The sequence below is a fragment of the Rhamphochromis longiceps genome, linkage group LG1 (genome assembly GCF_057381845.1).
Source record: "Rhamphochromis longiceps isolate RC_006_pf linkage group LG1, R_longiceps_female_GT1.1, whole genome shotgun sequence".
Taxonomy (NCBI): Eukaryota; Metazoa; Chordata; class Actinopteri; order Cichliformes; family Cichlidae; genus Rhamphochromis; species Rhamphochromis longiceps.
This window is the reverse complement of record NC_140557.1, coordinates 17,541,050-17,556,329: the sequence shown is the minus strand read 5'-3', so window position 1 is coordinate 17,556,329 and position 15,280 is coordinate 17,541,050. Positions and strand designations below refer to the sequence as shown.

Genomic DNA, 15,280 nt, shown 5'->3' with positions numbered 1-15,280 from the left:
TCCATCATGTTAATATACATACAGCGTGGCCCTCTGGGTAATATATCTTTGACCTGTGATTACACTAACAGCTTATTGTTTGCACACTGAACAATCCCATTATGTCGACGATCTGTTTACATACAGCCTTGCTGTTTAGATTAGTTTGCTGTGCGCGTGTGTGTGCGTCTGTCACAAAAAGATCAAGGATGTGCTTCTGTGCTTGTAGGCATTTACACACGTTTTGTGTGTTCAGGTGTATAGCTGTCTATATTGTTCTGGTCCTGTCCAGTTTTATTGCTGGGTGGTGTTTAAACACTGCAATCAAAAACATGGAAAGCACATCTACCTGTCACATACGGCTTCATCTTTGTTTCACTTCTAACAAAGTGGAAAGCCTTGACACTCAGACCACACACAGTCTCATATTTGAATGACATCTTCATCCCTTTCTGTGTTTTAAATCTTCCTTAACTAATCACCACTAAGTCAGAAGTCCAAATTTCAAGTCAGTTTACATGTTGACTGTAAATAGCTTTGGTGTGCTCTGACAATATTTGATTTAAGAAGATTTGCTCACATAAATTGTAAGACCTACTTTGTGTAAGACACACAAATTAGGCAACCACATGTATTCTGCTAAAATTCTATTTTTATGGTGCAGCATTTTGATTTATGTCTTTTATTAATTTTACTCCAAAAGAAAGCACCTGTTTTGCAGAGTTGATGTCGTTTCCTACTTCAACTGCATTTTAGATGGTTGAGAAATTTCTGCAGCTGCATCCAGAAAGAGTACAGATGTAGTGGGCAGGCATTACAGAAGCATAGAGGGTATTGGGTATTTGGCCACAAGGGTGAACATCTGGTGGAGCAGAGGGCCATACTCATTAACACAAAGTTAACCTTAGACAGGACATTAGGTCATGACAGCCCAGAGAGCTGTATGATAGTAATAGATGGGGTCAAGGGGTTATTGAAAATTTTTTAAAAATTGACAAATAAGTGGACCGACCAGTAAAGTATGTCAACATCAGCTTAGTACAACCTTAAATTTTGATCAGAAGCTGTGAAATTACACAAAAAAAGAAAAAAAAAACTCCTTTCAGCCCAGCCTTGTTTCCTTTCCTTCCCCTCCTCTGCTTTGCTCTTGGACTTCTCTGTCAGTGCATACACTCATTGAGACGTGCAAATCCCTTTGACACTGGATGAATAGACAGTTGCTGGCAGGATGCCCTATGCCACTTTGTGCGCAGCCACTTAATTGGAGCGCCCCAGTTTTCCTTCTCTTCTTCTACCCACATTCGCTGTGGCCAGATTCTGTGTGACATCAGCAGGGACAGTATGTGTTCCTTCAGAGAGTTTAAACCTTATCAGAACTGCTGTTTGCTGGAAGACAACATGTCACAGTAGACATCAAACTGTTTCTGTCACCTTACTGTAAATCTCCTGCCATCAAATATGGAGATGTAAAGCTGTCAAAGGGCTTGCATTGGTTTAGAGAGTCAACCCACTCACTACCTGCTCATCCTCTTGTTTGAATAAAGGTCACATTCCATCTACAAATCAACATGCAAAGTACAGCATCTGAGACTATACATACTTGACATAGTGTACATATATACAGCAACATATTCGAGAGGCATTGTGTATGATTGAGCATCTCTATGCATGCGTCATATGTGTGTACTTGTTGGGCATTGGTTTGGTTTCTCCCATTGCCATATAGATCCATCCAAAGCATTTAATGCTGAACTCTCCTCGTGAGGCTCTAGAGGGACATGCAGCAGAAACGTGGGGTAGTAGAGGGGGGTCAGTGTGAAGACATGGATTTCTTGATGCACAGCAGAACACTGAGAGGTAGAGGATGCACAACGGTGGAGATGAGGTCTTCAACAAGCTAGAAATTATCCCTGTTGTCCATGCAAAAGGATTTCTGTCTTCACCAGTGAGGGCCTAATCCTTGAGGTCATCTCTTCATTGGCTTGGTACGATGTCAGTCAGTCCTTTTGGTTAGCTTCATAGTCCACTGAAGGCAGAGGCCAGAATCCTCATTTCTACATTGCAGTTACTGAGGTCTTCTTTTGCCCCTGTGTAGGCTCAGGACTGGAGCACAGTTTCAAACCATGCAAAGAAAAAAACGTGTCCCTCTCAGGCTAACAGCAGCTTTGCTACAACAGTTACGAAGTGGGCATGAGAGGGCAGGGCAGTTGTTGTAGTAGAAAATAATAAATAAGAAGACAATGGGAGAAATCTGTAAATTATATATAAAAAAAAAACAAAAAGAAAAAAAAAGTACATCAAATATTAAACCTAATACTTAGAGGTGCTATGTTAGAATCATGGCTTTGGGAAATTGCCTGCTTCTTCTGTTCAATTTGCCTGTTTCCCAATGGAATTCACTGATGATAGCAAAGGAGTTTCTGTTGTATAATCATTGTAATGTGGCCGGATAAATTTGATCTATTCAGACAGTATCCAGGTATCTGAGACTAAATCACTGGCCATCAGAAAATATCTTCAGCTATTTTAAACTTTCAAAAATGTTGTCTGAAATATCCACATACTGAGATTTGTGATCTAAGAGCGTGGTAAATATACACTAAAGTCTGATCCATGCGGTTGTCTTCATTTGTCTCTATTTACACGTACTAGTGTGGATACTGGAGAGGAAGACTAGGCTGAGAATAAGAACAATTGTAAGTACAGTTTTTACAATTAAATTAACTTCAAAGACTAGAGAAGCAATATCTGAAATGATAGCTACATTGGCTCTGAATAGGTAAGAATACTGATTTTATATGGAAAATATTGAACCATGGGTATTCTATTCACAGTAATGAAGGTTTATGAATTTGGTGAGAGCAACTCGGTACATTTCCTATATTAGGAATAAGAATAGGGTTTTTATTGTGATCTATTTACAGAAGCATGCATCAGTGATCTTCCCATCGAAGAGAATCAACCATCTCCTGATTATGAGTCTCTGTGATTTTTATTTTTGTTTTATTTTATTTTATTTCTTTTTTATTTTTGTGGTTTTGTAGAAAAAAGCTGGAGGTAAAATATTGGGAAAGGAAACAGGGGTAGTAAGAGGCTTTTCAAGAATCGCTGTAGAGATTTTGAAGAATTCCAGCGGGCCTTGTTTGTTGTTCTTCGGGAAATAATTTTGAATGTTGTGCTTTGTAGGTGTCTCGGTGCAATTGGTCAGTCGCTTTGATGTCATCACTGCTCAGTCATTAGGTTATCTGTTAATGGAGAGAGACAGAAAGAGAAAGGGGGGAGGAGGGGTTGGACAAGAAAGGAAGACAAGAATTAAAGTGGGAGTCATACTGCAATTGACTAGTGTTGCTTTTCCATGTACGCCGTGAACACACGCACGCACACATACAAACACACACTCACAGTTGTGTTTTCATATCTTTGTGGTGACATCTAAGCGACATAATGCTTTCCCTAGTTGCTCACCATTACCCTAACCATCAAAAATGAATGCCTAACCGTAACCCTTACCCTAAACCTACCCATAACTTAATTATAACTCTGACACTAAAACCACATTTTGAGTCTCAAAAATGCCTTCAAACTCGTGTGGACAGGCATTTTGTTCCCATAAGGGCTGTTGGTCCCCACAAGTATAGTAAACTTTTTGGTCCCCACAAAGATATGTAAACACACACACACACCTACACACACACCCACACACACACACACACACACACACACAAAGTACACCTCAAGACTGTGAGTGAAGTCCACATTGTGAGCAATACAGGACCCTTGTCTGAACTGCGCGTGCTTGTCCAGGGTTTATTGTGACACACAGTAAGCAACAGTCACTGCACTTGAAGTGTGGGATGGGCTCTGCTGTCACTGGTCCCAGTGTAAAAACAAAGGCAGAATGACCACCCTGTGAGTGTACATGGAAAGCCCACTTGGCTGAGATTCAGAGTGACAGTGGCGTCAGCATGGGGGGGTGACTCTATAATCAGCTTCAATTAAGGCCAAGGAGAGATGAGGCAATTCACTAACAACATGGGTGAGTCTAATTTAATTCTATTAAAAATATTATTTAGTCTGGTTGTGATTTACCATTTTGAACCGTAAACATTTTTTTTACACATTTTCTTTATTGTGTTGTGTGTTTCTAAAAAGTTTCGGGAGACCTTCCAGCATCTTGTGCACTGTGAAAGAATGATTCATGTGGCCAGAGGGAGGTCTTTGTGGGTGGGCCATTAGACACAGAGACTATAGTGGAATTCAGCTGCTATCTACTGGAGATCCAATTACATGACCCTACTGTAAAGGTACTGCCTGCACCCATTATAAATCACCATAAACAAAGTATTGGCATTGCTTTGCATACCATCACAGCTCCACTGATGCTGGTAGAATCTATACATTTTTTATGTCATTGTATTTACATTGTATCCATTTGTGGAAAATGTTTTTACTTTTATCTATTTATATTTTGTTTAATTTTGCCTAACATGATTCCTAAGGACATGATGAGTGATGGTAAAATACACTTAAGAATATGATTTATGATTATTATTTCTAGTAGTTTTCCATTATTATAATCAAGTATTTTAGATTTTGCTGTTATTTGTAGTTGCATATAAATACATGTACACAGTCTAGCTTCATCAGTGGTGCCTCTTCGTGCGTTTGCCTTCGGTTAGTTACGGCACAAATCACTACAACTGTCTTTTTTTGTCCAGCTTTTGCACATCAGCTAGCCGTGTTCTTTGAGCTAACATGCTCACAGCTATTACCCCAGGGCATGCTACGTCCATTCTCAGAGAACTGCTACCGTCAAGACTACATCCTCTCCAAACAGAATGTAGTCCCAAGGTGTGTGATAACAGAGGATGTGATGGGAATGCAGGGCCACTTGGACTTCTAAAGCCAGGTGTTAGCACTTCAGCTCACTGCCTCATCAATAATTGACAGAGGCAAACCAATCAGAACAATTTGCTCCCCACAGCGAAGTGCTAGAGCAGCCTAACACCAGTGAATCATTAATGAGGCAATTAGCTGAAATGGTTAGACGGTTAGCCCTCACTGGCAGCACTCCTGTGACTCTACTGTGACGGTCCTCCTCATACAAAAGCTGTGCATGATAGAGTAATGTACAGGCCAACACAAGCTGAGGGAGAAGATGAGTAGAATCACACAGCAGTGCCTGGATACAGAAGGTTGGAGTGTAACTTGCGTCAGTGATGCCAGCTCTCCATCTGTTGACCACTGCTCAGAGGGCCAATAACGGGAACAAACCCAATTGGCCATTACCATGGGAGATTGACCTTTATTGGTTGTTGTTACCATTGCACAGACAAAGCGAAGTTGTCTCCTGGGTGATTCAAGTGTGGGAGAGTCTTTATGGACAGGGATGAAATCGACCTCAGTGACATCACTCAAACACGGGGAAAGCAACAACTACAATAACAGCAAAGATGGAGTTTGGCTTTGAAGACCAGAGATCCTGAATTGTTGTTTGAGAGGAAAATCAAAGTCCCAAGGGAGCTGCTCACAAAGCCACATCGATTAGCCATATTGGAACCATTTTATAGTTTATCGATGTTCCTCTGCCTGCACTCTCAGCCCTGGGTCCAGTACAGGCTCAATTAAACCAGCCACCTTGATCTCAGGAAAAAACCATGTGAATACTACATACTGCATAGATTATTCCCAAACACACACTCAGTGTTGTTCACCCTCATCAAAAGTAAATGTTTTTTTTTACTTTTGTTCAGGCAAAATGACCAAAGAAAAAATACGAGGCAAATATGATGAACTAACTACAGCCAGCCAATTGTGTCATGCTCACCTTTATTTTACTGGAATTCACCTTTAATATTTTAATTTAGTTAAACATTGATACAAACTCTAAGATCTGAGCTTTTTCTGGCATTTGAAAGAGGACATGTTAGAAATGTTTAAGAACCAGTGCTGTATGATAACCTTTTAGGAGTCATATACAGAAAGGGCCTAAGGGGTCTGCAGGTTTTCATGCCAAGCAAAAAAAAAAAACTATGACAGTATATATACAGTATATGTTTACAGATAGTATACAATGATAAATTATAGTAATAAGAACATGGAATACTGTTGGAACTATGAGTTTTTATTTCCATGTTTGTATTTTATTTATTCCTTTTCCTTCCTGGGAACTGTTTTACCAGGGTATAATCTGAGTTTGTTTGATTGATGTTTGAGTTTCAAGTATTTTGTCTTTGAACTACAAATGTCAAGCATGTGCTTATGAAAGAACTACTGTTTACTGGTTTCACGCAAAGCACTTTTTATGTGCAACAGAGAAGGAAAAAAACCTTCTAGTACAGAGAAAAAAATAGCTTTTACCTTCCCCATTGTTTTCTCCCATTTTAAAACTCAATAACTTGGAAGGCCTGAAAAAGTCCCTCTTGTTTGGAAAATAATTTAGTATAACAACAGCAAGAAGTTCACACACAGCTTAGTTAATGCTTGTTATTTAAATTCCTTTGATTCGATTTGCATCATTGTGAACAGCAACCGGAAGAGATTGCAACCTTTAGGAGAATTATTACCTGGACTTAGTGTCAAAGAGCCGCTTTAACAGGTCTTCAAATCTGTCAAAAAAAAAGAGTCTTTAAATGGTTAGGATAATTTCATTCATACAATAAATAAATAAAAAGGGACCTTTTAATCTGTCTTTTCTTCATGCTTTCATTTAATATCAGTTCAATCACGAGTTGCTCTGGGACTGTACTAACATTTTACTACACTTATCTCAAAACAATACTGGAGTCATTATTCATTTTCATTAAATTGGTTGGGGTCATTCTGTCTGTTTGGAAAGTTCAAAAGCTTGTCAGGAAATTTAAACCTGATTATTTGGTTTTATTAAGTTAAGGAGAAAATGAAATAAACATTAAAGATTCTTTTCTTAAATCCATATTTAAATACAGAAAGGGACTTTTGAGATTTCTACCTATATCTTTTGCGTGTATGCCCTGAAAATTATTGCTTTTGACAAAGAAGTGTAAAAGCAATTGATTAAAGACTGGGTCAGTCTGTGCTGCTGATATTGACACTTTTGCAGATATTGTAGAAAGCTAGTCTCTGTTTAATGATTGCTATTCACTTTTATGGCCCTCTCAGGATGTCATCCTCAACAAATATTTGCAAACAGGAAATTTGCAGTATGACTTGAGAGAGTAATAACCCTGGTACCTATGTGTTTTGAGATTAACATGTAATTAAAATAGTAAATCAATATTTATTAAGCAGTAGTACAAAACACATAATAAATGTAGCCAGGTCATATAATGAGTCACAGGGTAGTGGTTGTGCCCTTCCAAGTTGCATTCTCCACTGCAAATATTTAGCTGTGAAAACAACTTAGAAAGCTAGAAAATAGCTTTGAAATGAATTAGGCATGCTGTAAATTACTAGAAAGACACAGACACCCATGCCCTGCACAAATGGAAGTGCTTCTGCAGGTGCAAATTCTCACCTCAGCCTGAGACCCCTTCCTTTCCAAACCACACTTTTTAAATGTGGAGTCTATACTTTTTTCACTTCCACACCACAGCTTTTCCCCACAGTTATCACTTTAAGATTTTCATGCTCTCACTAGATACAACGACAGACAAAAAAAAGCACCTGAAAGCAATCCACCACTTACAGCACTGACGACAAAGCACAGAGTAAAGCAGCAGCACAGGCCACTGTCCATACTTTCCAGCGTGTACTGGAATATGAAAGGGAGATGTTAAAAGCTTAATGGACTGCTGCTCTTATTGTTTAAAAATTGCTCAACATATAAATGGCTGAATAAAGAAAGACCAACCATCACGGGTTGGCCTCAATTATGCATTGAAAATAAAGTTATGAGCTAGTGTTTGAATTATTGATGCTGGCACCGGGAACAAGAGCATGTTGGCAATGTGTCACTGGTTTTTTGCTGATGCTTCATGTTGTATTGATAATTTTTCATCTAAAAAGCCCATGAAGTCTTGATCTGTGAAAGATGGAAAAACACACCATGAATATTGGAAATCTAATGCAATATTACTGGAAGAGGGAAACATATAGCATACCGTCGAGTAACATAATGAAAACTAAAAATAATAAAAAGGTAATGTAGTTTAGAGCCATAGCTTGCACAGTGTAATCTCTAAAAATCGTATAGTTTTTTCCAGTAAAAGAATTGAAACAATCGACCACATTCAGTGCTTGGTACTGGGACTGTCCCATAAGGGTGACACATTTCCTGAGATGCAAATGCTTGTGGTACATTCGGTGATAGCCTTTTTTGAAAAAAAGAGAAAAAATTCTCACCGACTAAAACACTCCCCACTTAAACATCTATTTGCCATGAAAAGATAAGAGAATATGTAATGAAAAAAAATTCTTAATGTAACATTAAATGAATTTTTGAAATATGAGTTAGACATTGTGACTAAAAGTAGCTCTAGCAGATGAAAGAGTAGAGAGTGAGAAAGACAACAGCGAAACAAGATTAAAAAAGAAGAAAAAAAACAAGATTTGATTGTACTCAGATTTTCTGTGAATTCATTTAAATGGTCTCTAGCAAACTTAGGTGACCCAGGAATGTACAACTTTATTGCATGCGCAATAAAATCACCATGAACGTGTTCATAACCGACCGCAAATCATCACTAATCAGAATAGACCTTGATTTGATATCACAATAGACTTAAGTGTGGAAATTCCCTACTATTATTATTAATAATATCTGCTCAGCATTTATGTCTGTGAACATTGTATTATTCTGGTTAACCTTTTACAGTCCCCCTGTTAAGAAAACTTAAACGGAGACATGGATTACCCAATCAGATCCTGTGTTCAAAGAATCAGCCACAATGAGGGCAACACCACATTCCTTTAGTGTTTCATAATCTGCGGCTATTTAGCGTCATCCGCACAGCCAAACATTGAGGTAAATAACTTTTAGCATTCATACAATTTTCTTCTTTTGCCTTTCCACATTTATCTTCTTATATTTAAATTTTTGATTCCAGTGCACGCACACACATTGATTTCTTTAAAGTCATCGTAAAATACATTATGCCAGAAAACACCCTTTCCTTTCAGCTCAGTTTACACATGAGTAGTAGAGTTCATTTGAATTTAAGAAACATAAATATCTACAGAACAGAAAAATAAAATTTTGCTTCATTGCACTTCAGTCTGACGACATTATTTTCATTTTCTGTTTAAAATATAAATATGTAAAATATTACTATATGCTATATGCTCACTCAATAAAACTGAAACCCTTTTTAAATTGGGGAATTGTAAATTTAATTGTATAACTAATAGTTATACATGCAAATGCATTTCATACATATACATATATATATATATGTTTTAATGTCATAGTTTTACTTTTATTCATATTATTCCAATTCTTTTGGCTATGCAGCTGACATTTTCAATAGGCATAGAAAAAGCTCAGTGAATCATTTGTCAAAGTTTTAACATGAAAAGGCTTAGACAGGGAGATCAAAAGAAAAATACATGAGTGAAACTGAACTGAAAAGCAAGTGCTTGTGAAATTTCTCACAAAGCATTATGACTGGACTTCGCCCACGGCTGAGTTTTAGGCCAGTCACAATCAGCCATTCAAAATATCTTTTTGTATGATTCAGTGAGCTCCACTCGTGTCCTCTACAAGCAGCATCCTCGCTGTAGTGGATGCTTGAGTCAAACAACCACAGGTCACATCTACCTCTTCTACTTCATCTCATACCTCTGCTGCCTACTCATGAGTGCCTTTGGATGTGCACATTACAGCTTTAAAAAATGTCATGTGGATAGTTTTTCTTTTCTTTTTCTCGCCACTGTGTGTCAGTTTCACGCTGCTGTGACTCAACTTCTGTCATGTTAGGTCTTTCATCTCGGCATCGGCATCTGCTAAGATACTCTTACTTTTATTTCCGATAAATGACTGATTTTACGTTTAGCTGGCAGTCAAACGGCCACTGTTAACCTTTCCACACCTCCACAACAGACTTTTTTTTCACCTCATTTGTAAGGTGTGAGATGTGTGCTCTTTGAGAATCGCCTACTATCTTCCTTTCCAAGGTCCCATAATGTTAACCTGTGGAGGAGCCGCTGAAGAGATCAATACCCATCAGACTGCTAAAATAAATACATTTATCACAGCGGGATACTTGCTACACCACACTACTACAGCCCGTTACATCTGATCGGAGGCAGAGATACTCAGGCTCATTCTGTAGCGAGATTAGCTCTGATCAAACTGTCTACGTGTCCTGTTTAAAAAAAAAAAAAAGAATTACAAGTCGTACAACACTTGGATTTTCATTTTCCTCGGTTTGAACAAGAAGATGACAGGCTTATGTCTCTTTCCAGCTGAAAAAGAACAACGCTTTTGACTGTGTTCTCCATCTTTTGCTGCGGGTTGAGACAGCTCTCTGGGTTTTAAAATCTCATCTGAGGAAATGCTCCTTCTGTCCTCCCTCTGCTGCAGATAAAGAACAGGCGTTTGAGTAATTATGGTGCATTATCGCCAAGGAACGTTTCATTGCTACATTTTAAGCTGTGTAGTGAGCGGTGACAAACGAACGACCATTTTAATTTCTATCAGGAGGAAAAACACATGGCTGGAGCCAATGAAGTCAGCTCTCTCATTCTGCCACTGACTGAGACCATCTGGACCAAATAAAGTTTTTCCCTTTGAATCAACAGCTGTTGGAAATTGCACGGGAACACTCCTTGTCTGTAGATCAGTCTTTTATTTTTCATTCTTTTCACTCTTTTTAATGCTAACAGTGTTTGTTTTATGGTTTTAGTGCCGGATTTGATCAGTGCTCACAGAAGAAAGTAAAATAAAACGTGGCTGTCTAAACGCACCTGTTTCCCCTCATGTCCCCCCCTTTGCACGTCTTTCAGTTTGTATCTCTTTCTCTCTACCCCTGCTTGTTCTATGGTGGTAATCTTAGGGCTGACCATGTCAGTCAATCTTTCAGTGGCTGACAGTTTTACAACACATGCACTACACTGATGGGTAACATCACTCACATAACGAGACAGAGTGAGAGGGTGGGGAAGGACTGAACTAACGGAAGTAAAAATAACAGCTCACGTATCTTACACAAACACGGTGAGAGAGGAAAGAGTCAATTTTATCTCAGTTTCATCTATGAAACTGAACATTTTTTTTCATGATTTCATAAGGTTTTGAACTCAGAGGTAGATTTTCCACTATGCGCTGCGGAGATGGAGTCACAGTGGTTTTCTCTTTCCATTGGCCAGAGAGGAGAATTTGTTCCACTCTGCTGACAGATATGATTTTTAACACTTCATTTTATCCTGGATTATTATTATAGGGCCCAGTCATTAACATTTTTTAGCAATGAACCTAAACTGTCTCAGGCATTTAGAGCAGTATTGCCTATGTTAAAAATCACCTTGGTGAGCACTAATTTCGCTACTGAAGACTCGAAGAACAAAAATGTTATTTATGCCAAGAGTATGACCAAACATGATACTCTTGGCATATATATATATATATATATATATATATATATATATATATATATATATAAACATTTGATGATTCATGAGTTCATCAGTTTTTATTTTTAAAGGCAGTGTTTTCAGTCCGGAAATTCACAACAGACAGGATAGTGTTTCTTGTTGAAGCTGCCAGTCCACATCCTTGACAGCTGGGTCAGCAGAAAGCCATAAGTATGCACATTTGGGCCTGGAATTCTACTTACATTTTACTTACATCAAATGGTTTCAGGCAAATGTGGTGATAATAAAAAAAATCCTCCATACTATACTGTAGCTGGTAAACTAAGGAAGAAAAAGAAAAAGAGAGCAACTATTTACACCTTAAATAAACATTTTCTATTTCTTTGACAGCTTTCAGTAAATTATTAACACAATACATGTCATTTTATTTGTGGATACAGACTAAATGGTTTAATATCAGCTTTTATATCAGTCTGATATCTGATAGAGCTAATGATTAATTAAGAGAAGCCATGCCATGCACTGCAGTGGCACAAGCAGCATTCTCTCTGGAGAGTCAGGGGAGCCAAAGTCCTAAGTGGTCCCCAGAAAGTAGGCGAAAAGCTGCCCATAGGAGAGAGACGATCAAGTCAATCTGTTTGTCTGTTTATGGCAAAAGGCGGAGGAAGCATCCTGCCACCCTGCACTGTCATATGGGAGTCAGGCTCCCACAAACACATGCTTAATGACTTCATTTATTCACCCCGTCACTATTGCTTTCTCTCCGTCTTTCTGTTTTTTTCTAATGATTTTGCCCATATGCGCTTTCACTTTTCTGTCCCATTGGGATATTATTAGTAATGGGTGCAAGGTTAGCATCTGAACTAGTTTGTCTGGGTTGTGTAGGATTATATGTGGATACTCGTGTATAGATATAAGACAAGATTACAGAATGGGTGCCACTACAAACTTAGAATAGTGAAGAGTAGGGTCAGATAGTTCCCAGTGATGAGTTGATGGAAGGCCATGTGATTCATGTCAGTGACATCTGGGCCAACACTGCCAGGACATCGATCAGACTAAAGCTCTGGAAGGTCTCTCAAAAGGTTTATTCTTAAATCTATGCTGACAGGCGATGACATGATGGAAACGGGGCTGGTGAATTGATTGTGTCCTCTCTCTCCTTTCACTTTTCTGCTCGCACTCCTACTTCTTCCGGAGTCTCTCTCCTCCCTCGCCTCTTTGTCCCATCACTCTGCTTTCCATCTCTCCTTCTCCCCCCGCCTCCTTTTTTTTCCTCCACCCGGCTGTACTCATCGCTTGAATGTGTCGAGCGCAAGATGTCAGATTATTTCCCAGCAGACACTGCGCTGTGTGACAGAGGACTAGAGCTGTATATCACTCGATGACACTTCTTTTGCCTCCCCCTCTTCACGCAGACAACACCAAATATTGCCAGGCCTTTTTGATCACTTAAAAGGCTTGTATTAGGAGAAGAGTTCATGCCTAAACAAAAGCAAACAAAGTGTTTCATCTGTTGTGTTCGTCGGTCGCCCAAATGTGTGCGGTAACAGTTTTTCTATCAGAAATGTGGCAAACCACATTGACTCGCACATTATAGGACTTAAAAGAAGTCTCAATGCATATGCCAAAAGAGAAAAAAACAGCCATTTTTTCCACCACTTTTAAGTTCCATATTACTTTTTATAAGTTCGCATTTTTTTTTAAAGTAACTTACAATAATAAAACATATAAAAATCCCTGCAGTTCTCTGATTGTTTATTTTCTCTAAAAGCAGGCTTCAGTCCATGCCTTGTAATTTTAATTGAATGCACTGAGGACTTAAACTTGGGTGGGGTCGGCCCAGTATCCAGGCCAACCGCTCAGCATATTGTTTCTGTGGCACCTGTCTCCCCAGATTAATAACTCCAAAGTCTGTGCTGGCAAAGCATGCATGGATACCAGAAATTACAATACTAATTCAGCGCTAGGGATTTATACACCCGCCTCTCCCAGGATTTATGGCGAAAGAGAACTGGGGAGGGAGAAAGAGAGAGAGGAAGAGAGACTAATAATGCTAGCGAAAGTGATTAGCTCAATGGGAGAAATTGTGCGTTTGTAGTCCTGCGATTATTATTGTGTTTCTCATCACATAATGAGTTTGAACAATGCAGTTAATGGCATTATTGGCGGGCAACCAGGAACGGGGTGTATATAAGCTTGATAGCACTTTTTCGTCAATAAATCACTCCAGTGCACATGGCAATATTTAAATCTATGTTATTAAAATTGTTGGAACAACACTATCAGATTTATGTTGTGTTATTTTATTATGGATTGATTATCATCATCACAGGCATATCTGATTTGCGTGGAGGCAGCTGGAGCGTGGTTGGTTTAATCCATTTTGATTGCTCTGCAGAGGAATGCAGCTGCTTTGCTTGAGTGGACAACAACTTGCCTTGCACCTCTTATGATTGTCTCAAACTGAAAAAAACAAGACTAGTGTTTGTCTTTGTTTTCTTCACCGATATTTGTACGATTTCTCTCAACTATCAGTTATGTTGACCTGTTATGGAAATCCTTGAAACGTCTCTGTTCTCTATCGTGTTATCATTTCAAGAGAAAATAGATCATGAATGAAAAACACTGCTATTATTACTCCCTCTTTGACTGTACACTAGCTCATTTATCTTCGTAAGGCTTGAGACATAGGGAGTCTTAGAATCATTGATGAAAGCATTATGAATCACTTCACTCCAAAAGCCAATTGTATTCAGGGGACGAAGACAAATGAAAAGGAGTTGCATAAAAGGCAGACTGGATTGTCCAAGTAATTTTAGATGCAATAAAATGGAAAAGAGACAGTGGGAAGAAAATGTGTTAAGCCAGACAAACACAACAGTGGAGAAAGAGTAAGAGCAGGAGTGTGACCGCTACGTAGACACACACCGCTCTCTGTTTACAAAGTAACCTGATGTGACTCTAATTATAATCAGTTTGTTTACTTGATTTGAGATGAATGAAAATTTAGGAAGGCAGCACTGTGAAGATGAGATCAGTCTCAGCACGAAGAGTCAGTGTAGTATGTCCACTCGCCAATACGACAGCAGAATTACAGGCTCTGAGAACTGTGACAACCCTGAAATTACAATTGAGTTTCACTCCTTCCTGCTTCCACACTTACCCCCCCCCCCCCCACCCCCCCACCCCGCAATACTTTCTTTCTCATTCTCTCGCTCTCTCTTTCTCCCTCTGATGGCTCAATAACAGGTGCCATGCTAAGAGAGCTGTTACAGCCGTCCCTGAGTGGTTGTGTCAGCAGCAACGTTAGGGTTGAGCTTTCCAACCTGCTCACCATGCAGGAAAAAGGGAAAAAAGAGAATGAGGAAAAAAAATCTCTCTGGTCCCCAAATGATGCCCGCTGGGAGCCATCGTGCGCTAAATTTCGCCGGGTGTTTCTCCCCTCTTTTCTGTCTTGTGGCCCCCGGACTCCGATTTACAGACATAGCCATATTGGGCCTTTATGCATGGCGGAGCCCAAGCAGCTGTGTTCAGCAGAAAAAAAATGACAACAACAAAATAAAGAAATAAATAAACAAATCAACAAACACATAAGAGAAGCTTATTTCTTTGCAAATGCTCGAATAAGGACTTTTTTGTGTGCCATCTGCAGAAAGTGAACCGTAGAGTTGGACCTGGAGTGCACTTAGACAGGTTTGCGCTCACTATTCAAGAAAACTTGTGGAAAATTCACTAAAGTGTTGGAAATCCTCCCACCACATCAGAACAAATTTATTTATAAGTTCTT

At 39.0% G+C, this 15,280-nt stretch overlaps 1 protein-coding gene across 1 annotated transcript in view; it reads right to left on the bottom strand.

Moving 5' to 3' along the window:
• Positions 1–565: 565 nt before the first annotated feature.
• mafa (MAF bZIP transcription factor a) overlaps positions 566–15,280 on the bottom strand; it is a 71,905-nt gene continuing 57,190 nt past the window's right edge. Inside the window, exon 3 of the mRNA XM_085400766.1 lies at positions 566–3,224. The gene's annotated coding sequence lies outside the window, so the exon portion shown is untranslated. The remainder of the gene's footprint in view (positions 3,225–15,280) is intronic.